This window comes from Vidua macroura, chromosome 3, assembly GCF_024509145.1.
Source record: "Vidua macroura isolate BioBank_ID:100142 chromosome 3, ASM2450914v1, whole genome shotgun sequence".
Classification (NCBI taxonomy): domain Eukaryota; kingdom Metazoa; phylum Chordata; class Aves; order Passeriformes; family Viduidae; genus Vidua; species Vidua macroura.
Window position 1 is genome coordinate 66,526,460 of NC_071573.1, and position 25,650 is coordinate 66,552,109.

Sequence of the window (25,650 nt, forward strand, 5' to 3'; positions counted from 1 at the left end):
TGCATTGCTCTTCCAGAAAGTTGAGTGGAGTAGGAAATAGGAGAAAACGGGAGACATGGCTGAGGGGAAGAGGCACTGTATCTACCCTCATTTGTTTCTGGAGCTCTTCTTGGTCCACTTTGGCTATATGTCCAGGTTGCACTCTCCTTTCTAGCCTGCAGTCCAGGGAGCACATACTTTATTCCCAGCTGAACCTGTTTAAGTAGGAAGTCTCCATCTCTCTCTTCATAATGGATTTGTCTTTTCCTAAAGTGGACAGTCTTGATCCTGATCTTATCACCCATGCATTGCTGATGAGGAATCGCCACCAAAATTCAAATCTCATTTTCAGATTTGAGGGTCTTTCTGGGAACATGTTCTTTCTTCCTCTATCTGTTAAATGAAATTATTAAAATCACAAGCACATTTTATTTGCCTTGTTCTTTCATTAAGCCTCATGTAGGCTCTTCACAGCACCAAGGCTTGCTGCCTAGAGGAGGAACTGCAGTCCAATTTTATGCAAATAACTCTGGGCTTACTCTAACAACACCTTTGTTTTCCAAAAGTACTTTCTAAGTTGGCAGATGCTATTTGGTTACCTTCCATCAAGCACCTGACTCAGGCTTGCAGCCTGGAAAATGTAACCTCATGTTAGGCTTTGTGAATTGCTTAAGAACCTGATATTCCTAAACTCCTTCTGCAGCCATTTCCTAAGATCTCACGGTGGTGACATATATTTGTTGCCATATAAAAAGGGAACACAAAATAAGAATTAAACACTGCCAAGGAGGCCATGCCACTGAGACGTGAAAGAGAAGCTAAGGAATGGCACAGTGTCTGTCCTCCCAGGAAGATTACAGAGGACTCTTCCCTCCCATTCATCATGACATAACTTTCCTGTGGGGATTATAGCATTTGTTGACAAGGAAATGTAATAGTAGGAAATTATCCAATGCATTTTGATATGTCTAAGTGATATCTAGCAGGTGGAAGCATGAACAAAAGCCTCCACGTACAAAAACAGAAGTCCCATGCTTGTCTTCTATTGACAACACTTTATTATTTATATTCTGCAAGGACAACAAGTAAAAACACCATGTCTAGGCCAGGGCTGAGAAAGCCAAGTCATGCAGCCGGACAAAGGAAGGACAGAATACTTAAGTAGTCAAAGAGGGGGAGTAGGGGTAATGTGTTGGGGAAAGTTTCAAGAAAAATAAGAAGAAAGAGGAACAGAGATCATGGGGCATATCAGGAAAGGAAGGTAGATATACTGTTCCATCCTGGAAAAGACAAAGATGGTGACCCTCAGTGAATTTAGGGAGTGTGGAAGCTGCCTGTTTCATCAATGTAAGACGTGAAATTACACCTACATTCACAGTTTAAAGCTCTTTCATGAAGGACTATGGCAGGGCACCTCCCATATTCAGCATATCCACTACCAAGTGTGAATATTGGACAGCAGTTAGTTTTTTATGCCCTTCTCAGCAATCTTTTTTTGCTTTCAGACTCTGACTAAAGTTAGGACAGGATGCAGAACACACAAACAGGTGTTTCCAGGCCTGGAAGTGGATGACTATGGGACCCTGTTTTGATTACAACAGATTCAATAGTGATGTCTACAGCATGCTTTGCATCTGAGCAGCGTGTTTATTGTTCATGGCATTGAGCACTGACATATCAGTGAAGCCCAGACTTGGCTTTCAATAATAAGGCCTAACAAAAGGACCACCTTTTGTTAAACAGACTTGTTGGCATACAATGACTTGCACCTTTCTCTGTTTAACTTCATAAGTGGCATTGCCACTGTACATTGTCTTGCCTTGTAAAATGCAAATGACAAAAGTCGCTCTCATCCTAATCTGTCTGAACACAAAGCAGACGTGAAGTCTGCTGAAAACAGCATAACTCAGCTACATCTTCTTCTTGCTCAAAAAACCAGGAGGAATATTGAATCATTCAGGTGAATCTAGAAAAGTAATCAATGACATCTTTATGACAGGAAAAGTGCTTCATCCTTAATAGTCCTGAAATCCTGCTGCTTCATACCTTGCTCAGTTTCTGTTTTCATAAAAACAGGGTTTACCCCTGTTGCAGACTGTCACGAAGTGGTCTTTGGTATGTGCCTTAAAGTCATAAAGCTTGGAGCTGGCAGCTTCTGTACTACAACATAGTACAAGCTCAGTTATTTCAGGTCCATTATCAAGGCAGATAATGTAGATTTTTTTAATACTTCATATTAAGGCATAGTTGTAACCTGTCTCTACAGAATGAGTAATTTTTTTTTGCCCATATTGAATCTTCTTTTTATATTAAAACTTCAACATTGTAACATTTCATTCAATCAGTCTTGAAGATGAGTTTGATTAGGCAGAAAAAAATTTGAGCATGTGAAATAGCAGGCTTCTCCCTAAGGAATGACATTATTGACTATGCATGATATACTGGTATGATGGCAATCCCTCTCCCTCCAGACTCACAGTAACAGAGAAAACTCTTTCCACTGCAGTAGGTGGGTGTCAGCTGACTTCCTGAAAGCAATCTGTCACTATGTTTCCAGCAAAGAACTTTCCAGTACTCAGTAGTGTTGATGTGCAATACAAAACCAGCATGGGAAAAGCTGACATCAAGCAGGGGCTATACCTGGTATTAGGGAAACCGCCTGTACCTTCAGAGATACGGGAATGGCAAGAATCCCTTGAGAGAAATGGTTTGTTTGCTTCTGCCTCAGAATTCCCACTAATGCTCCCACAATATTCAAAATCTCAGGTATTCCCTCACATCAAGTGGCCACAGTTAAATACCGTCTATAAATTTGGGACTGTAACACATTTTCACACTTAGACAAATGGTTCCACCCTGAATCACACCATCGCACCTGCTCTTCTGGTCATCAGGCTAGCTCTCCCTGTTTTTAAAATTTTGACCAAACCTGGAAATGCTTTCCCCAAATTAACAAAATTGTACAAACATGCCAGGCTTTGCAAACACATGAATTGTTCTTGTTCTTGTCTAACAGCAAACCGTGTTGGGATGTATCCAATGTAGAACTTCTCCTATAAATACAATCGTATAGGTTGAAACTACATAACTAGGGATTATAACCCCAGTCCTCCAGAGGGATTAGCTTTCTTTCTGCAGACTCTGACTATATGTCCTGGCAATGTCACATCACAATTTATTTACCCTGCTTGTCATGTTTTAAACACATAAAATCCGAAGCGTATCTTTCCTCAAGTATGTGCATAAACCAAACCACAATTTGTCTGGCACCGCTCACATAAGGAGAGGCATGTCTTTGTGCTTCCAGTGTGCACCCAATATACTACGGGTGTGTGTTTCACTGTGAAAGTGAAACTAGACAGAATGCCATTTAAAGAATAAAGTGAGGTGACATCACTCCATTTGCTTACTTGAATTAGAAGATTACTCACTGCATCTTCGAGTCTCAGCTGACCCGATTTGGATTTTAACCAACAAGTAAACAAGCCCTATTAACAACACTATTCAACACTACTTCTAGCAGGATGCCAATAGGTTTATAGTTAAACAGTATTTCAGACCATCAGCACCCAGTCACTAATTTAAAAACTGACCTTTTGAATTCACCACATGGATGAGCCTGGGAAGTCAAAGGACAAGGAAAAATCTTATAAAAAAGAAGAAAGACAGCTGCCAAGGATGGAATTGGATCAACTTCAGAGTAAAGTCTGCAGAACAGAGTGGCATTTGCAAAGGCACTGAAGAGTTCTCATGGCATCAGGCTGGTGGTGGTGACAGAGCCATCTGTCCTGTCTTTTTTGCCCTTTCCTGTCTGCCATTAATTTTCCACAAAGGCTCCAAGCGACAGTCCCCTCATAGTGACCATACTTGGAAACAAGGTGTATGACAGGCAGGGGGAGAATGGCAATAATCTCTAAGAGCCCCCGTGTTACAGCTCGGGAAAAAATAGCTGAGAGTTTGCAAAGTAGCAAAGAAGAAGTGAAAACCGAGAAGATCTGCTGACAGGAGGATTGGGCAGGCACGCACCCCCTCGTTACACGCGGCGCAGGAGCGGAGGCGGATGCTCTGTGTGCGCGCTGCCGGCAGTAAACAAGGGTATATTTCTGGAGCAGCTGCCTTGTGTAAGAGGAGAGGTGCCTGTTGCTGTCCTGCAAAGTTACACTTTTATAGTAGTATGTATCGCACGCTTCTGAAACACTCTCATTTCTGGCACTAATCATGCTAGGCTTTCAAACAGCTAACTTTTTCTTGGGGTTGAAGCCCGTGTTTAAAGATAAGACATTTTGCTGAGCTGGATCTGTAAAACATAAGACGACATGGCATACTTTGGCTTTTAAAATGAATAACTGGTCTCTACCACAATATGTGAAGAAATTAACATTGTTTGCTTTTTGTTCATATTGGTGCTGGATTTTTTTACCCCATGACTTACTGTGCGTGACTTATCCATGGAGGGGGTGAGAACTGGGTGTTTAATAAGACTGTGACTGTACCCAATGATGGGTACTTCCCCAGCCCTTATTCCCATTCCGAGTTACTGTTCTCAGGACCTAGTCTACGATAACTGAGCTCATATGAGCAGCTCACTTTTTTATTTTACATTATTTCTGTTACTTGCAATTTGGCAGAACACAGCGACCTGCCTCCAAGTGATTTGTGTAGATATTCCTGACAACAGATAAGGCCCAGTACTCCTTGGAATCAGTGACTTAATTTCTTGTTTTCTTCCTTTCCATCAAGAAAAGGAGGGAGATTTCTATTATCCTGGCAATGGTTGTTTTTCTTACGGAACAGGAATCTTTGATTCTTCTTTCATTCAACTTCTCAGATAGCCACTGCTTAATAAAATAGGACATTATCTCCCTCTTATATACATGGTTAAACTAAGAGGTCAAAACAGCTTATTTGTTCAGCAGCATATTGAATGTAATTTTTGATGCCCTGGTTAATTTCTTCTGGCTTCTAGTTAGAGTTGGAGGTGCAAAGTTTCTGTAAGTTTTGAAGTAGCATTCCTCCACAGGGTTTTCCAGGTTTTCTTGCAGTTATTTATTTTCTAATAACTAAATGTTGAAATGCCAATGTGGGCTACTTACTGGTTACCAAAAGAAAATTTTCCTAATTTTGAGAATGTCAATTATACTCTAGTTAGATGAATAAGTGCATGTTTCTGCTAGAAGTAGTGGAAATACAAATGCTTAATCCTGGCTGATTTAAGAATACAAGAGATTAAAGTTTTGCAAGAATAGTAATCTCTTTTATGTGCTTGTTTAACTACATCACCCCTTCCTAAGAAATTCGTGTTTGTGTACGTGTTCTTTGGGTTTAAATAATAAAGACTGATCTAATAGCTAATACTCAGCTTTACTTCATGAACTTGTATGTGGAGATGTTTTTGTATTGCTAACACTACACAAGACTAAGCCATTTGACCTAAGGAATAGAGGAATTTTAATAACTCAAAGCTGCAAGCTTTTCAGTGGAGTAACATCATGTGGAAGGCTTAATTTTATAGATAGATTATTGATTGCTTGAAGTTCAGTAGCTACATCCTTAAAGAAAAAGACACTAGAGGTTCTCTTACTTTTTCTTCCAAGAAAAAATACCTTTTCTATGTGGAAAATGTTTCCTTCAAACTTTTTTTTTCAAAGCTTTCCAATTTCTTTTGGCAGACATTCCCAGAAAAAAAAAGTAAGGGTGAACAAAATAGCTTTTTTTTCCTTGTAGTTTCTAGATTTTCTTCCAGACCCTCAGACCTTTAAGCAGCCTAAAGGGGTCCAGCAGTTGTGCCATACCTCTGTGAAGTTGTTGGCAGAGAGGATGTCACTGGATGGAACGTGCGGCGGCTGTAAGAGAAGGAAAAAACCAGTGGTGTAGCCTTGCCTCTTTCCCTTCACTCACCTGAAAGCTGCTGTACCCTGAAGAAATTGTGACTGTGCTTGGCTAATGCTCAGGATTCACTCAGGTGAGAGTTTTTTTGCATGATCTTTATGCTTGTGAACTTGCTCAAAGTTTAGATCTAAATTCAAGCTTTGGGAGTGTTGAGATGTGTCGTTTTCTTCACAGCTGATATCTGGGGATGCCAGGGACTGGATAGCTTTGTAAGTAGCCTCCAATGGAAATAATTAAATTGCAGATGACAGCTCTGTCTGTGCTAAGGTAGACTGTGCTTTGAACCTTCTTCTAACTTCTTTATAGATATGTGAGAAAAGTTCAGGGTAGAATCAGGTCCAAGTAATATGCTTGCTGCTGATTCTAGGCCAGAGTTGTTGGTGCTACAGCAAAAAAGATGTTTGGATGTACAGAGTTGGCCAGAAAAATGCAGGCAGGTTTTGGGCTTATAGTTATATGGACAAGCATAGGCACATTGCTCCTCGTGTTCTGGACTATGTGCTGGTCATCAGCTGGAGTGAATCACCTTTGTTTCTGAAAGGATTCCTGATATTTTAGAGAGTCCAAACTGTTTTGAGTGGCTCTCACCAAAGATGGAATGTGAATGTTAAAGGGAAATCTCTAAAGGATGATCTCTGGAGAGCATAATACTTGGATTTACTCTCCACCAAAACAGCCCACTGAAATCAAAGACATGGAGGGTTCACAGAGGCAGAACTCCTCACATGACTTTTGCCAAGCTGAGGATTTGGGACAGTTTTGATCCAAAGAATGTTTGTTAAATTAATTCCTTAAATATTTTCACTCACATAGATGTGTGTGAGGGAACCCTGTTGCTTGATTGTAATTTCTAGGGTTCTATTTCTTTTGGTAGAATCAGAGAAGCAGATTAGACTAAGGATGGTGGACGTGCACAGTGAGAGGGTGAAGTTGCAGTTGCATAGAATGAATGTAAACCTCTGGTCAAGGCTATCCATGTTCATACCATGTTCACTTCCTGTGCTGGCCCATCAGTTGGAGGCAACTTGAAGCACCTCCATGGTTTGAGACACCAAGAGATTATGTTGTACGGTGTGCATAACACATGCAGGACCATAGCCCAGTAACTCTCATGTAGAAGTGAACTGAAAAGAGATTTAGACATCCCGGGTGGATACAGTGATGCACAAATAGAAGCTCATGAACACATTGCTTCATGCTTATGTAATGGAATTGATACCCATCTATAATTGTCCAGTTGGACTACTTAAATGAACTGAATAACTAATTGAACCTATCTCATGTTGTGAACTTTTTTCATCTGGACTTGGTTTTTTTTTCATTACCTCCCTGTAATGTCATTGTGGCCAATTTTAGCTTTTTAGCTGCCATTTTCCCCTTGAAGATATTGGTGCCCTCAGCCTCTTGTAGTACAGGAAGTTGGGGCTGCAGAATATCTCTCCAGGCTGAAAGCTTTCCTGTCAATGATATCAAATTATAAGTAGCTGCACTAATCTGCTTATCATCAGAAATATCCAAAGAAAAATGCACAAATGTAAACATAAAAGGCAACTCTCATAATTTTCATACTTGTCATAGTTCACCATAAATCACTGTAAATATCAGAGGGCTTGTTCTTTCTGACATGACCTGGAGGCTAGTTTTGCCTGTTGACATCTTATCTTCTCACAAGATACTGTATATTAGTAAAGTTAATTGACTAATCATTTTCATCACTGGAAGTGTAAGTAAATAATTCCATCTATTCCTACCTAGGCTTCTGTTTACGGTCCGAGGGTGCCAAGCATTCAGACTAAATGAAAATATACCCTCTGGTAACCATGCATGGCATCCCCCATAACAAGCTGCAGAAACTCTCTGAAGCATTGCTGTTATGTTGTGGGGAATCCTGAGAATCTTAGGCTTAACTCACCATGCTGGCCAGGCTCCTGCAGGGGCGGCCAGGCAGAGGCTGGGACAACAGGGGAATAATCCGGGCAGACCTGTGCTAGACCACTGACATCTGTCATTTTTAGGCAAAGGAGGCAGGTCTGAAAGTAATTAGTTATTGGTGGCTAGGAATGTGCATGAGAGATGTGGGAACACATGCTTCAGCCAGAGGAGAGGAGCTGGAGGGTTATCTAATAGCTGGTGCTTTTCCTTTTTTGAGCGTCCCTGCATAATCAGCCATAACCATTTTGGATCTTTCTGATAAAAGAAAACAGTTTCCCTTCTCCCTCAGAGGTGGGGAAAGGAAATTTTCTGCTGCTTCTTCCTTCCATATCTTTGTCATCTGGTGAATTAAAGAAAAATTGACTGTGAGTTAGCCTTTGCAGTACTTATGCATTTGCTGATAAGAATTCAGAGGGGATGAAAGTGGTAGTCCTGAACTTTCACTTTCATTTGTGATGAAGATTTTCTAGGTGATGCAGGAGCAAGTTATTAAGTCACTAGCTCCTCATCTGTCCTACAGGAACACAGGACCAGTTTTTTCTCTTTCAACTGTACCTTAGAATTTGTTAGAGTATGCTTAATATTTCCAGAATGCCCATATAGTGTGCTGTGTTCTGTTTCTCTCCTTGTGCAAAATTTAGCTTTGTCTAGAGAAGTGTCTCAGGTTTTCTTTGGACATTGTGCATCTAAAAAAATACAGCCTGAACTCTGTCACTAATTCCTACTATGCTTACTCGTTTGTATGACTTGCTACAGAAACTTTTCCCTTTACTCCTTCCCCTCCTGTTTAGAGGGGGGGTGGTCCTGTGCTGGCCTATGTGTTTTCCTGCATAATTTTGTCCTGGTTGTTTCTGATGTGACTTCTGCCATCAAGGATATAATTTATGCTGGGGATTTTTGCCATGAACAGCCACCTGGGCTGAGACCACCAACTCATTTTCCCTGCTGGGCTGCAGTTCAGAGAGGCAACAACTGCTTTACTGCTGCCAAGGTTGACCTCACTTGCACCTGGGATTTACATATGAAAGGCTTCCAGGTAAATGCTGAGACCAGGATGGTTTATTCCCTACTAGAATGTGCCAGCCTGGTTGCCCTCAGCAGCTTTGACCTCAACCAAACTGAATCCTATCTTTTAATTAGGTCACAAGAGGTGATGACAGCTAATTATTTCTGCACAAAATGAACAGGTATTTTAAGTTTAAAAAGCTGAATGGCAGTTGAGAAAAGGACCTAACCTATGCTTAAGTATCGCTATATACACCTGCATTTAAGGAAGGGCTCTTGAATAGGTAGTTAAATGCTTCTAGTAGTGAAGATTGTAGTGCACAGAGCCAGGGAATGTGCAACTTTGTGCCCTTATTTAAATGGTGCAATGTATTTCACCAAATAAAAAAGCCACTTATATTTTAATTTAAAGAACTAATAAGTACTTCCATATATGTTATTTCACATATATAGCTGTTCCTATTTCCCAAAAGCTGTCATATTAATTCCCCAAATGAAGTTTTTTAACATCTAAGTGTATTTATCTTATGGATGGTACTAAGTTGTGAGACTTTTACCACTGGTCTTCTCATTGTAATATGCAAAAAACCTTTTATGTGGCTATGTCAAAACACAATCTCATATGCAAGTCATATTTGTTTTAGATCAAGTTGTCCTCTGAGGAACAGTGTGGCATAAAAGGTACAGGGGAGGGAATTAAATGGAACACTTAATAGGGAGTTAAATGGAACACTTAATAGGAACTAATCTAGCAACTGGAACTGATGGGAACAGACAGGGTTGTGAAATGTGAGCCTACAAGATGTCCACTGAGAGGTATCCATTCCACTTCATCCTCCCAAGTCTTACTTCCCAGAGATGTATGGTGCTTTTTTTTTTCAATCAATTCACATGTTTGTGAGAAAGAGCAGTACCACAGTGATTTCTTTCTAAAGGTATTTCTCGAAATCCCAGAAATCTTTCCAAATAGAGTTTCTAACAGCACTTTAGACTGCTGACTTTCTGACTTTCTTTTTGCTACCCAATGCAGTGAATGGATCTGTAAGCTTGATTTGATTCCCACAGAAAACTAAACAACTTTTGCTTATGTTTCCTCAGTGAAAAAAAATTTTAATAATAGATGTTTGCTGCATTAGAGTTGGTAACAGTTTACATAATCCTTAGGGATATAGGAGAAGTTAAAGAGTAACAGCACTTTGGGCAAACCTTTCTGTAAAAGAACAGCACAAATTACTGCAGTTAATGAAAGAGAGGATATTTTAATGAAGGAAAATATCTGCAGATGAGCATGCACTGCAGGTTTCTAATTCTGAACATCTCAACTAATTCTGTATTGGACATTGAACACTGCACCATATGAACACTTTGAATATCTGAACACTTTATGTATTGGGGATATCAGGTAGAAACACTTCTGTATGTTCTTCCTGGTCAAAATTCAAATTTTGAGATTGGTGCCACCTCTAATAATTGGAAATAAGCTTGGAAATAATTGGAAATAAGCTTTATTACTTTGTTGGTACCAGTGTAACTTTTTTTGTCAAGCTTAGCTTTACAACTGCAACACTGCCAGCCTAATTCAGGTTACAGAGCACCCTGAAGCTCCAGACACAGAGGGCCCTGAATACTTAAAGGGAAAAAGTAGCCTCAGAAAGCAGACAGGACAAAGGAATTCTGGGCTGGCAAAAAAAAAAAAAAAAAAGAAAAAAAAATTACTACAGAGTGCTGGAGAAAAAGGAGAAGGTATAGGAAAGAAAAAAAAGATAGTCTATAGAAAAGCTGCAAAGTTTTATGAGTGAAGACTATGGAGAAAAGCAGTTTCCTGGGACGCCATGAGGATTTAGTGAATCCCACACTCACCTGTGAGTAATGAGGCATTCCAGGCCATCTGCTTTGCATGCATCAGATTTATTATTTTCTTGGCCACCTAACTGTCTGTCATGGTAGGGAAAAATCTTCTGGACCTAGTTTGGTGTACAAGACCTTTGATATTTATGTTGTATCCTTCTCCTCATAATAATTTGAGCTGAAAATATCCCTGATTGCAACAATAAGGGGGAAGGAAAAAAGAAAGAGTATGGAAAAAATATGATAGGCTGGCAAAGGAATTTTAACTATAAAAAGCACTTCCATAAAATTCTTCTTTAGTGACTAAGTTGCTTCAGTGACTACAGGAGCAACTGGGGAACTGGATATACTGGGAAGACTTAAATGCAAACTGGGAGCATTCTTAGGGAAGTTGGAGCTCTGGTTCCAAGCAGAACACTTGCAGCCACTGGGCTCAAACCCAGTATTACTGTTTCATCGACTGCATTCATAGCAAGGAAAAATGTTTAGGAGCAAGTGGGGAAATTTCCTTTAAATCAGTAGCACTGTTCTCATCTCTCCACTGGTGTTGCCAGTCAATTAGACATGGAAGGCAAAAATAAGCATGGGCTACTGTATGTTTTCACTTTCGTACAACAGATTTTAATCAACATACGCACAGTATATCAACATTATGTCAGTATATAGTCAGAAAATGGCAGATGTGTAAAATAATTCAGATGCTCTTCTGCCTGACACAGTCTTGGAAGTATATTAGTGTTTCCACCAAGCAACATCTTACTTCTATGATCATCTTTGCTTGAGAATACCATGCCCTTCCAAAATTAAATCTCTTGCTCTTTGAGTAGAGGATATATATTATCAATAAAAATAGAAAGAGATGGAATCCTTCCTTTCATACAAATTTTGATATAATCTTAACAAGTGTGTCAAGATCATTACAACAGCTTTTCTGTGACTGCAAAAATACATGTGCTGCATAGAATTAATTATCAAGAAGTGAACTGTGTGGGTGATTTCAGCCTGGAAATAGCTAATCAAAATGTCTGCTGGTAGGCTGCCTTCAAACATGTAACCTACTTAACCTGTAACATAATGAGAATAACTGTGAAGCATCAAGTGGCTACCCAGCAACACTGGCTATTGTTTGGAGTTTATTTATGTATAGGTAGTCTGGCACAAAACTCCAAAATGCAACGCTTCCACCTGCCTGGATCATTTATTTTGGATCATTGTTGACTCACAACTGTGATCAGGTTTAGCAAAAATGAACTATTATTTGTATGGTTTTTTAGTGAGTTTGCCCAGAAATATTTTTTGGCCATTTAAGAAAGCATTTCCAACCAAATTTCACATCCCTGCCATACCACTTCTCCCTGGACATGAGGTAAAGAAGGGCTCACTGGGTAGCTGAATCACTGAATTCAGTCCTTCTCTACTTAAGAACTTAACAGATAAATTATGGAGTTGAGCCTGGAGAGACTCTGTGTCCCCCCTGTCCCAGGGTTGCTTTCCTGGTTATAGATCATTATTGTGAGAACTACTCAACTGGCCCCTCCCTTGTGCATTTTCAGTAAAATGATTTTGAAAAGTTTTCCCTACTCCCAAAATTCTAAATAGTTAATTTCACCTTTTGCTAAGCAATTTAGCAGCACAAGTCTAGAGAGGTTCAGGGATACTTGTTCTTCTACTTTAACTAAGAATATAGAACCTATTAGGTGCACATACATAGGAAAACTACATAATCAGATGTAAGCCAAATATTGGAATTTAAAAAATATTAATATTGTTTTAGCCAATATTTGGAAGGTTAATACCACACCAAGTGGTATAATTAACAGTCAGATAGGTATTATCTAGAGAAGTCATTTATGCTTGGTAAAAGATTCTCATGGAGCCTTGGACTAATGAGTATTAAGTACAAGATTGGATCTTCCTGCCCCTAGACTGTCATCACCACCAAATGTGTCACTAACTTGAAGAGTCAAGACTTTAATATCCTCTGTATGCCTTGTTTAATTGTTTCTTGCTGCAGGGTCAAAAACACTTACCAGGGTTTATTTCAGCTGAGCTATCAAAGCCCAGCTTAGTTTCCTTTCTCTGAATGTAATACATGCAAGCCAAGCAACTAAAAGATCATTTGAAATATATATCCTTCTGGGACAGATACTATGAAAAGTATCTACTGATATGGCTAAATTGGCAAATTACAGCTATCTCAGAATTTACATTGTCTGCACCTTGTAGACTCCACTGTTGATCTGTGGCAGCCTATAATCACTCTTTGACATGCCTAGGAATGCCATTTATTGGGACATTTTTTTCCCAATTACTTATCGAGAAATTATAATCATTTGGCTGGTCAACATAATTCTCAGCTGTGCTGCAGCAGGGAGAACACCAAAGAGGGATACCCCAAGTGAGAACAATAGCACCATGGCTTTTTCAAATCTCATCTGCAGTACACTGATTAAGAAAGGATCTGTTATATTGGAAAGGTGTTTACAGTCAAAATGAATGAAACAGGATACGGATAATTGGGAGGGCCATATTACTGGAAAAGAAACATGAAACAAGCTCCTAATTCCATTTGAAGCTAATTAGGTGGCCTGTCACTTTAATAACATGTTTGGGCTCACAGAATCTGCTTTGTTGAGGGTATTTCTTCTTTAATTGGCCTGTCAATTACAATTTGTCATGAAATGCTGCAAACTCCTTAGGGCCTGTTCTCAGTCTGTCTTATAAAATGGGTACCAGAAAAGATAAAAAAAAAGGCATTAAAATGCATACTCAGTTTTATTCCCCCGGTTAATTTTAAATATTTTTGCTGCTCAGGGCTGAGCTACAGAAGTCTTCCACAACTGAAAAGATAGGAGTTATGCTCGTGATGCTAGTTGCAATGGAAAAAATGAGATTTAAATTGAACATGGTACAGAGGACACAGTGTTGCCTTTTCCTGGGGCGACGAGCTGAGAATGCTAAAGCTGAACAAGCAAAGCAGCAGAATAGGTGTTCTACTGGAGCAAAATATTTTTGATATCTTTAAGGCTTAGTTGAGAAATTGAAAATTAATAAGTACTTTTTAGAAGGAGCATGAAAATAATCAAGCATGAAATTACAATCTATTGACCTCTGGTAATATGATGTCTTGATTTAGAAAACTGCCTTACAAGCTTGACAAACAACCTAATGCCAACTATACTGGACTTTTTATGGTAGCTTGCTAGTTACTCAGATGAGGAACGGTCACCATGTGACAAACCTTTAACAGCTGACTCAAAGCCATGCTTGGTCAAAGCAAAAGCAAGTGTTTTCCATGTTGTAATTATTTGTTTCTCTTTTCCTGGCTGAGAAAAACAGTTTGGTTGACTACAAGGGGACTGTAAGCTCTTGCTGAGGAGCAGTTTTCTTTTAGGAAGCAAAGACTGAGAAGAGTTTGCTTTTAACTTATACTGTTGACAAAAGCAATAGTGTTAACCAGCACATGAATTTAATTTTTGTGTTCCTGAGCATGCGGTGTCTGTATTCTCACAGAGCTGCAGTAGCAAGTATCTAGTCTATTCTTGTCCTCTCCCTTTGCACTGTTCAAGTGGTATGAAAGAGTTATTGTAAAAGAGTTTTCTAGAAGAAAATCACACTTTCTCTCCAATGCCAGACAGAGATGAAGAAGGCAGGAGCAGCAGTAAGCACTCTTCAACTGCGTGTGGAATTAAATGGGTGCCAGAAATCTAGGAATAGGTGATTGTGGATGTAGATGTCAAAACCTAAGTCACTATTGGCCTTGTAACTCTCATAATTACTGGAACTATTTGAGGTGTCTGTCTAAGCCAAATCTTGTTTCTCGCCTCTTAGGAATTGCAATGAAATGCCCTGATCGTAGGAGGTGTGAAGTGTGTTTTGCAAACCAGCATTTGTCTGAAAGCACTCAGCCCCACCTCAAATCTGAATGGAGAACAGTCTGCTTTAAGATTTTTTTCCAAAGCTTGGATTAAGTAAAGAAATAGTAATTTCCTCTCTGGATTTCCTCTCCTTTTTTTCCTAAGGCCAGATTCTATTAACACATATTCACTGACTTTCCTCTGCAACAAAATGTTTATTTGTTTGTGACCTTTGCTTCGTTTTCAGACTGGAATAGTTCAGCTGGAAGAGGCCTACGAGGATTATCTAGTCCAACAGTCATTTTAGATTTTTGCCTTGACTTAGATCCGAAGTGAGGTGGCTGCAGCCACAACACAGAGCAGTGACCACCGTACAACAACAGCTGCCCATTGTCCAGTGCTATTGCCATGCATGGACCTTAAAAGCTTGCCTTATTCTGATGCTATGTCTAGTGGTGACTTAGCACTTGATTTGGGCAGAAGAATTAAAAAAGCAAAATAAAATAATGACTCAAAATGCTACACATTTGTTCAACCCCTTGAATAGCTGTTTACACTCCTACTTTTACTATAAATTGGTACCTCATGGCTTCTTCGTATAAGACAGTGAGCTAGTCTAGCAGGATGACCTAGTTATTTTTAAAGTCTGCTTATGTCAATACTCTCTGTCCTGTGACCATGTTGGCCACCATTATTTCAGGGTGAGGTCAGTCTTTTTCTTTGCTCGGGCCCGCTGCCAGTTTCTCAACACCTGCCTTGAAAGTGACAGCTCTATGGGTGTCCTCATAAATTAAAAATCATGTGCCTCTGCCCTGATGCCTTGGGACAGGCACAAAGTTAGAAACTGTCCTGTAACCCAAGCCCTGGGGCTGCTGCACGGGACAGCTGAGCATCAGGCAGCGAGCCCCAGCAGCGGGGGGCCGGCTACACCGCAGACCTTGGGCAGCGCCCAGCCTGGTGCCATTGGGCATGTGGCTGTGCCAGTGAGAGCCAGGGATGGCCCCCAGGCAGTGATCTTCCCCCGTGGGAAAGGTGGAGAAACCAATGGGCTAACAAGGGGCTGCTCTGGGTTCTGTGCAGCCTTTGCATGCTCGGGGTGAGCTGAGCTGGCAGAGGCAAGATGGAGAGTGAGGAGTAGGGAGCAGGCTCTCTACAAGGAATGGGCAATCCTGTGCACACTTATCACTATCCTTTGCCACCTCCCAGCTCCACCGTTACAGCTCTGGCACGTAATTTACCACAGCACTAATTAAGTCACGTGTTTTCCTCCTTCCAGTGTGCACTGTAGACACTCAGACAGCACACATGTTCTCCATAGCCTGACAGAGTCCTAAAGCTTCAATTCAGCAAAGTACTTAGGAGTTCTCCTTTCCCCCAAACCTGGCTTCTCAGCCTACACCTCTCACCACATCCACCTGTGAGGAAACTCAGACAAATCAGAGAAGCTGCAACACCCCAGTGCTCCAGTCTGTCTGCTCCTGCCCCAGGTGTGTGTTGTGACCCATTTCAGGATCCATGCCTGGTAGTGCCCAAGGTCCAGGGAGCTGCACCTGCAGTATCACGGCAGCACAGCCACCTCTCAGCTCCATAACTGTGGACAGTTATGTCTGCCGGACACAAGCGCTAGTGTGACCCCCGGTATGGAGTGAGGTCCTGGCATGACAGATCCCAGCAGAAAAAGCAATAAAAGCAGTGAATGGAACAGAAGCTGATCAGGCATCCTTTTCAAACCACTTGGATACTGCCTTCAGAGGCACAAACAAAATCTGTTACCCTGTTGGCTTAGGATCCTTAGGAGGATGACTAAATTACAGTAAAGTAGGACCCTCATTTTTTTTTAAATTATCCATTACTTCTGTTTTAACAGAGACTGCTTTTTGTCTTTCTTCTAGTCTTCTTGTGGGCGTCTTTTAAGTTCCTTCTAACAACTGTGTATTGTATGGTTGATGCTCTTGCCCATTCATTAGTAAAAGGCTGCAGATGGGTGCTGCTCACTAGTTCTACAATCCAAACTGAACACTATAATTATAAGATCCCAGTCCCATTTAATGCTTCCCATACTCTATCTCAAAATAAATGCATAAGCATCCACTGGAGTGCTACTGGTAGTGATGCATCCTGTATTTTGGCAAGTCTCTTGGTATTCCTTGCATTCCTTTCAGGTATTCTTTGAGTTCTTTTCTTCTCCCAGCCCTGTTGGCAACTGGCAGTATTGAGGACTCCATGTCCCTTTCTTGAGCTGGTAGCAGCAGCAGCAGCAGTAAGACTGTGGGCACACACACTTTGAGACCTTCTGCCTTAAAAGCCTTAAAAGATCTATCATCCCATCCCTGCATCTGGTAACATTTTATAGGTAGATAGGAAATCCAGATGAAATTGTCTCTGGGGAAGGCTGCTCTGCTGCTGGCAGAGTGAGGGGCCAGCTCCTGCCCCTGTGACATACCCTTCCCAGTTGCCCCACCTGGTGCAGAGCTGGGCAGTGTGCCAGCAGGGAATGTACCTCCTTCCTCCTTTCCTATGGGTCTGGTGGTGTCAGCAGCTCCTGGCCCCTGGCCAGGGTGGCTGGGGCCTGGGAGGAGGCTTTCAGAGGTCTCAGAGGCATCTGCTGGCCCAACAGCTGCTCCCAGCAGGCAGGCAGGGGACTGGGACAGAGCAGCCTGCTGGGCGTTGGAGCAGGGCCTCATGGTAGGAAGGGGAAATTGTAGGGCTGCAGGAGAGATCAGTGGGGGCTGAGACATGATGACACTAGGGAAAAAGAAATGGGAAAGAGCCCATTAGTAATAAGATCACTCTTTAGCACAGGACATAAATTTATCTTGCCTTGTCACAGTTTTGCTTTCTTCTTGTCTTTTCCTAATGGAAAGCACTCACAAAAACAGTACCGTCAATAAACTTTGGAAAAATATCACCTCTCATCTTTTCAAATCTTGAGGCAATGAAGACATTGCCAAGGTGATCATCTATTTGTCACCCATGAGTGATGCTAACAAATATTTTAAACCAAAGCAAGGCATCACCCCAGTGATAGAGGAGCACAAGAATTCCCCACGCCTTTGTTGGACTAAAGTGTTGAGTATGTCAGCAAAGGTTGGTCTCAGATTGCCTTGGGGAAAAGAAGGCAGACCTAGTTGCACTGATCTATTCGCACCTACAGCTGCCTTTGTCAGATTAGCAGTAATATGGAAATAAGGAACCATCCACTGGAGTAAATTTTTCAGGGAAAAAGGTTATGGTAGTTATTAAAGAAGGTGGAGATTATGGTATTTCTGCAGGTGAGATCACACAGCTGAGATAAAATATGGGGCTTAAAGAATTAATACTTGAGCTTTTTGCCTTTACGCAGAACTTCTGGACTGAGTCAGCATTGTTCTGAAATCAATGGAAAATGGATCCTTTAAACTATTAAAACCATGATGCTCTAGGATTGCACTTGCCTCCTAAAGTCAGTATTGCTGTGTCAAATTAGAGCATGACATCAGGTGACAGCTAATTTTATTTTTGCTCTGTGGCACACCCATGCTTCCTGCATATCCCTAAAGAAGTAATTTAAAGTCCCAAAGTCTTTGTTTCCCTTCTCTCTGCTTTCTTTTCTCATCAACTTCAACCTCCATTGAGTGAATATGAGGCCTCTGTCTCAATCTGTGCTTCTTAGTCCTCCAGTTTAGTTATGGGGTCATAACTAAAAGTAGTAGAATAGTAGAAAATATAGAACTGTTCAGTATTGAGCAGCTTGTGATGCTGAATTAATTACACAGAAGAAAAATGTCAGTAGTGGTAATCATGGGGAGTTGACTGCACAAAACAGTGATTTGTCTGCTGAAACCTCTCCTAGCTGCTCTTCACTGGGTGCAGAGTGTGGTTATGTTCAAATTTCTGCTGTTGGTAATGCAGCTAGGGATGAACACAAAGCAAAAGGAAGCCTGCCTTTCTCCTGTAGGATTGATAATACAAGGTCCTGAGACTGGCAACATGCATAAGCAGGTTTTATTTCATGAGCATAACTGGTAGAGACTGGAGAGTAGAAAGCAGACCAGTTGCCAGATCAATTTCATAATGCCAACACTCTTAAAAGCAGAAGTTACTAATTAGTTTTAAACTGCTACAGAGAAGAGAAATAGTTTATGTTGTAGGGATCCTTTCTCAGAAGAGAGGAAAAATACAAGAGCTGATTTCTGTGCCCACCTGTGTACAGATGGGAGCCTATGTGAAAGGGAAATGTTCATGGCTGTGCCCACGATGCGCCAGTGGGTGTCAATTAACTTTGTATCCTGGTGGCTGTTGATGATGAATCATTAATCTTCACAGCATTCTGTTTCTAGTATTTTAATACATCTAGAGAGATGCACAAATGTCACTGGCAACAAAGCATCTCCTGATCATTGACATCCCATGAAAACTCTCGGTGTTTTCTATTGCAATCCAACAAACAGGACTGGACAATAAAAAGGATTCCAGAATGTGTTTAAAAATACTTCTGCTTGTTGAATCACTGTACACACTTTGCTGCATTCAGAGAGTTTGGCATTCAGGTCTTGCCTGAAGCTAATGACAGAAACACCTCTCATCCCTATGAAAGCTGAAGGCCTGCTTTAAGTACTGTGGAAACAAGTTCAGCACCTCTTGATGTCAATTTAATTATATGTACATGGATCTGCTTACACTTAATATACAATGCCTTAATACACTCCAAGGCCAAGAGAATTCAAAAAACGGCACTTGCTGAAAGGTTTCTTTCCTCCAGCTTGTTCCTCTGAACTCAGCACCTCATTGGGAAGCATGACAGCAAGTTTTCTGTGCTAGCAGTATTTCAATAAGGCACAATGTATCAAGATAAACTGGAAACTATCCAGTACTCCCTGTTCTTGATGTCTTCATCACAGGACAAATGTAATACCTATTTGATTTCACATTCTGCATTTTGCCTGATTTGTGTGATGAGATGGTTGGCATATTCATTCACTGTTCTCACATATGTGTTGCCTAAACACTGTGCTGAGAATAGCAAAACATTTGGGGGACTTCTTCTGCCCTCATTCTGCCCTGGAAAAAACTTGCTGTTGACATGCACAACATCTTAGGAGTAATAATAAATAAAAGGAAGGATATCTCATTGATTTGCAGATTTCTGTCTGCAAGGCATGCTAGAACCACTTCATCATTTTCAGTGGAATTAGTCTAGACTTCTCCAAAGGTAAGTATTTTCACATTTGATTAAGGAGAAACAAGAATATGTTTTCTGATTCCCTCTTATAGCAGCTTCCAGACTGACATCTCCATGGAAGAATGAGTATCCACAACAAAGCCAGGCTGCATGCTGTGTTTTCCATGCTCCAGCTGCACAGGAGCCATCAGGGTTCCATGTAACAGGGTGCACTGATCTAGCTTCTCTCTCCCTTTGGAGGATGAGATTTTCTAAGTGCTTAATGGTAGTGAGGTTCTTCTGGTGACCAGGCTGGTATTGCCTTCCTCACAGGGGCTGTTAAAGTGCACCGACTATTATTCGCCTACTCAATTAATTGCCAAGGAGACAGAGGAAATATGTACCCAGAGGAGAAAATGAAGCCATTTTTATTTGCTGGCTAATCAAAATCCAATGGCTTTTGAAGACAGAGTGAAATGATCACTAATTAGGAGAGACACCTAAATCTGAAGTTTGAAGAACCTTGTGCAAGCTGAGGAAACAAGGCCTGGAGGACAGAAATTGTTCACCCACTGGGAAAGGCTGGCTGCATGGAAGCGCATGAGTTCCATGACCTGTGGAGCAGGACCTGCCTAGCTGCATAAATTTTTCATGTTCTCTTGTTAGACTTTATCCCAGAAGGGAGATGGTCGATGATTTCTACCAACACAGATCCTATTCCTCCATGTTATTTTAGTTGCTTGTCCTGCCAGGGATTTGGGCACGGCATCTCTGAGTCTGAGTCTGTGGTGACCTGAGCATAGCCTCTGTTATGAAACAGGTGAGATGTACCTAGAAGGTACTTAAGAGTAAGTAGGGCAGTAAAATAAAGCAAAATTCATTTCCAGACTAAGAAAAATGTAGAAGTTTGAAGCTCTCCCAATAGTTAGTGCTCTTTGATTGCAATAGACCTTTGCTCTGTTTCCACTAAAAAAAAAAAAAAAAAGCTGATATCAAAATTTACTGCCAATTGTGTGCAGAGGAGTAGATATAGGATTCCTATATTGTTTTTGAAAAGGATGTATATACAAAATATTAGACCTGAAGGTATTAGAAAAGATATTCTGCAAATACATAAAAAAAAAGAAAACATCTAGTAATGCCAAGGCCGCGGTTTTGATCCCCATATGATCTGTTCACTTACTAGTTGGACTCAATGATCCTCATGGATCCCTCCCAACTCCAGAATATTCTGCCATTCTTGTCTGATTTTTCAAAACAGTATCCCTGAAGTACTTTGTGAGTAAAAACCTCTCTTCAGACTCAAGTCAGAGTTGGACTGTGGTTTTGAGAAGAACTTTTGCCGGCATTATGCCCATTTATTAAAATAACTAAGAGGTAACCCCAGCCAGCTATATGGAAACCTGAGGACAATAGAAGAGAACAAAACTAGAGAAACTTAGAAAATAAAATACAATTTTCCCAGAGTCAAGGGGCTGAGCTATTTCTCTCCTGGGAAATAAACACTTTAATATGCGTAGATCTGACCCAAATCACTATCTTACAGATTAGCCTGAAAGACTGTGCTCTGGAAGGGCACGCAGAGAACTCCATGTGATAATTTCCTGGAATTTCTGGACTGAAACAGATAAGAGCTGCATGTTGACATCTGTGAATTGATGTAACCTTTTGTTTGCACGTGATCAGACTGTGATCAACCAAGAACCATGATCAAAAGCCTTAGATAAAGGATTCAATGAGTTAAATTTGGGAAAATTAAGTTAAAAAAAGTCTGACTTAAGTTCCACATATATTGAAGTGCTATTTTCAGACTCCTTTACAGAAGGACTGCTTCCTGGTTAAATTTACTGTCTTATTTCTAAATGCTACATCACATTAAAATGTGCATACTGGTCAGAAATCTTCAAGAAAGCAGTATCTGTGGTTCCGAAAAGAACAAGCATGTGAAAAAAAAAAATTAGAATCACTTACAAATACATCATATTTGGCACTTTCTCCTTGCAAATGAGGAAAATGAGGAAATATGAACATGATATAAAAATTTTAAAATCCTATGATTTTGAAGAATACTATACTAATGAAAAGTTGTATTATCACTACTCTTCATAGAGAAAATTGGAAGAGATCTTAAAGAATAAGTACTTCCTCTTCATTTATAAAGTCTAGGCATTTTCATTGGGGTTTTCCTTTCCAGTAATAGTTATACATGGAAGTTTATGACCAAGGTCAGAAATGTTATTTAGACAAAAGGTGGAATTTTGTCATGGATTTTAATAAAGTCAGATTCAGGCTTTACTATGTGTTCTTTCCAGTACTGTGCTATTTGCCTATGACAATCACAAGCCCTAGCACCAACCTGCATCTGATGTAGTTCAGTGAATAAAGACAAATATTTATGGGAGAAAACTACCTAGACCTGCTATTTAACTATTTAGGTAATTAACTCTTTAGACCTGAAAAGCTATTTTCAGCCCTGTATGGAGACATTTTTTGTGTCCTAGTGTAGAAGTATTGAGCAAGCATGTGGCCAAAAGCTGAAGGCTGAAAGTTCATGCAAAGCACGGTGAAATACATTCCTATGCAAAAAAATCACTTTCTCTCAAATGACTATCAAGATCTTCACTAAAGACATGTGTGGACAGCTTTCCCAAGACTTATCAAGCCAAATTTTCAAGAATGGAGGTTCACCAGCTTTTCTGGGCAAGTGTGTCAGTGCTGGTCATGAAAGACATTTTCCTCAAGTCCACCCAGCACTTCTGCTGCACTTGTGACTGCTGCCTCTTGTCCTTTCACTTTTATCTCTGTCTCTATCATCTCCACAGCCCCCTGTAGATACACTGCTAGAAGACTGCTGTTAGATTCACCTACTTGATTTGTCTTCTCCAGGCCAGAAAAACACATCTCGCTCTGTTTTTCCTTTTTTTCTTGGATGCTCCATACACCTAACTGTTCTGGCAGTCCTTTGCTGGACTATTTGCAGACTGACTGCACCCAACCACTCCCATGCTACTCTGCTCCTGGCTGGGGTTGTGGGACAACTCTGGCTTCCAGGTCCTTCCCTTCACCCTAGGAGAGCCCTCGCCGCTTCTGGTCCCAGAGAAGGTCCCTGATAATTCCATATCTACACTCCCATGAGCAGAGGAGAAGGGAATCTGAGTTCCCTCAGTCTGCTGCTTAAATTCCTACTATCCACCATGATCTCTGGTGTCCACTGGCTAATACTCTGAGCCACTTCTCCAGCCTTTTTTTAGGAGACAGCTCTAACTACGCTTACAAAGCCTCTCTGATAAAATGGCTGTCATAGTGGTGCCCACTTTCCATCATTTCTGTACAATGGCAATTACAGGGTGTATTTAGGGGCATAACATACTTTATATGTCCTGTTTCTAATTACCAAGATGCTAAAAATAATGTGTAAGCTGCTTGATAATAACATGTGCATTAAAAACTGGCTGGAGCATTTATTAGAAGAGCATTTCTTTATTCTTTAGCATGTCAATGTATACAGGCAGTATGGTTTTCCTGTTCCTTTTAAAAAGAAAAATGTTAGGCTTTGATTCTCTGGTTTCTTTTCATCTTCATCTAGCATAAAAAGCTTCAAGGAAAGAACACAAAAAGATAGAATAGCAAAGAAATCACAAAAGGAAGATATCAATAAGAAGCACCACTGACTATTCTCTAAGCAGTTTCCAAGCAACTTTTAATGGAAGGTCAGGCACAAGCAAGGTAGAGGGAGGAAAACCCAAGACATTATTTCATACAATAAAGTGACTGTGAATGCTGCCAGTTACAGAGGAAATAGATTGGCCAGCCTGAGCACTTATTTATGTTTTTCTGTGAATACAAATGAAAATCCTCTAAAAAAGGTACTATCAAATTTGAGCGGGAGTGTTAATTCCAGCAATAGGTTTGCAATGCTCCTCGGAGAGGCTTTCATCACTGAATATGTGATGTTGACTTTGTGGTAATAATAATGATCCTGCTGGACTCTGTCAGCTCCTTCTCTCTGAAGATCTACAATGCTTTCATTAATTAATTAATCACACCATATAGTTGCAGCTTCAAGAATATTTGACGTGAGTTATGTGGATGGGGCAACTGAGGGATAGAGACAAGGAGTGACTTTACCAAAATTGCTGTAGCTGTCCACAGACATCGTAACCTAGACAATGGAATGGCCAAAGAAGTGCCTCCAGTCAAGCAGAGACAACCATATGTGCAGACAAACTTTTCTCCCCAGCACTGTGGGCTAGCTACCACTGGTGGCAAGAGACACAGGTTGTACCCGAAGGGTGTATTTCTGTATGTGTAACTCATGTGTGGTGTTTACTTCTTTCTTCATCCAGCATCTGGCAGCTTTAGACAGTTGGCAGCTGAAATAGCCCTTTTGAACGTGAGTGCCATAACAGGCAGTCTGAATGTATCACTTTGGTCCCAAAATCATAGAGCACAAAGCATCCCTCTGTACTCTGTGGCTTGTTATCATGGTCAAGAAGCAAAACTCCATGTGTCCATGTCAAGGAAAGCCCTAGGAAGGGTTCCAGGGGTTGATTTGGAGGCCTGAAATTGAAGAAGCCAAATTATTAATTAAATTGGGAATGCTGGCCCACTGAGTAGTAATAGCAAGTGCAAAACAAAGCTTTTCTCTTTTAGATTCAGTCTTGGAGTAAAATGTTTAGCTGACAAGATGATAAAGTTTGGTTCAATAAAACTTTGCTTCTCATGGCTGGATGTTCCGATGTCTGTACCAGGATGATAATACAGCCTGTCTCTTCACATGGCACTTCTCCTTCCCCATCCAGCCTGTCTTCAGGTTAAAAGAAAAAAAAAAAAAAATAAAAGGAAAAGGTGAGTGAAACAGTAGTCTGGATTTGAATTTTTAACCAGAGTAAACATTCTTGCCAGGAATTACTGACGATGAGTTTCTGGGTCAGTATCCCGTATGCTCAGGAGCCTGAACAAGAGAATGAAGAATCATTTAAACTGGGAGGTCCTCAGCCTTGATCCTGTGTTTAATCTGATAGTCCCACAGAACTACCTTGGATACTCCTAGGACATGCCAGATTCATGCACCACCTCCATCTAGACACTGTCAGATCAGAGATATAATGTTGTCAGGCTGCAAAGGCTTTTTGCTGTATGGGAATGGAGGTCGCACACACACACACCCGCACACACAAACACACAAGAGACAGGCTGTGAGGAATTGTTGCAGCTGAACATGAGACTCTGGGAAGCACCTCTCTGCACATGCACTTCTGTGTGCTTTCCACAGCTGAGGGGTGATGCTGAGGCCACTTGTCTTGCTCCAGGTCCTTGCTTGCCAGGCACAGCTGGTTCATAATCCAGTCCACTGGGACCCTAAAGTGGAAAGAAGTCACGTTATGCCCTTGAAATACATGAGAGCATATGGCCAGATAGTCCAGTATTTAAAGACTGAGATTTGAGTAAAAGCTTACAACTGTGATGCCTGTACTACATTTTGTTGGGAGAAATTTATTAGAGATATTAAAGGGAATGGGCTAGCTTCTTAACATGATTTCAGCTACTGAAATCTGCTCAGCTTTTACTTTCAATTTCAGGCCTGTACATAAGAAGACTTTCCAGAGGGCACAAGAGACAATCTCAGAATTTATTCCACAGTATGAATGGGTTAGTTATAGTGCATTTTCCTTGTCCTAAAAATAGACTGAGTGAAGGTTTGAAGGTCAGTTTTTGATAAACGAATCTGTTTCTGTGTTCTTAAACTGTGTTAAGAATAAGACTGCTTTTTTTGGATGATCAAGGGTAGCTTATGAACCAGGGTACAGATGTCTGACAATATATACTTATGAAAGAAACTGTTACAGTTCAGAAGAACCTTGTCTGTAAAATATACTCAGAGGTATCTGAAAAAGTGCTGTGAAAATCTCAGTGTTCTTACAGCCCTTCTCCTATTAGACATGATTTTTTTTTAATTTAAAGCACAGCCCTTTCCAAATTGTATGTAAACCACACTCA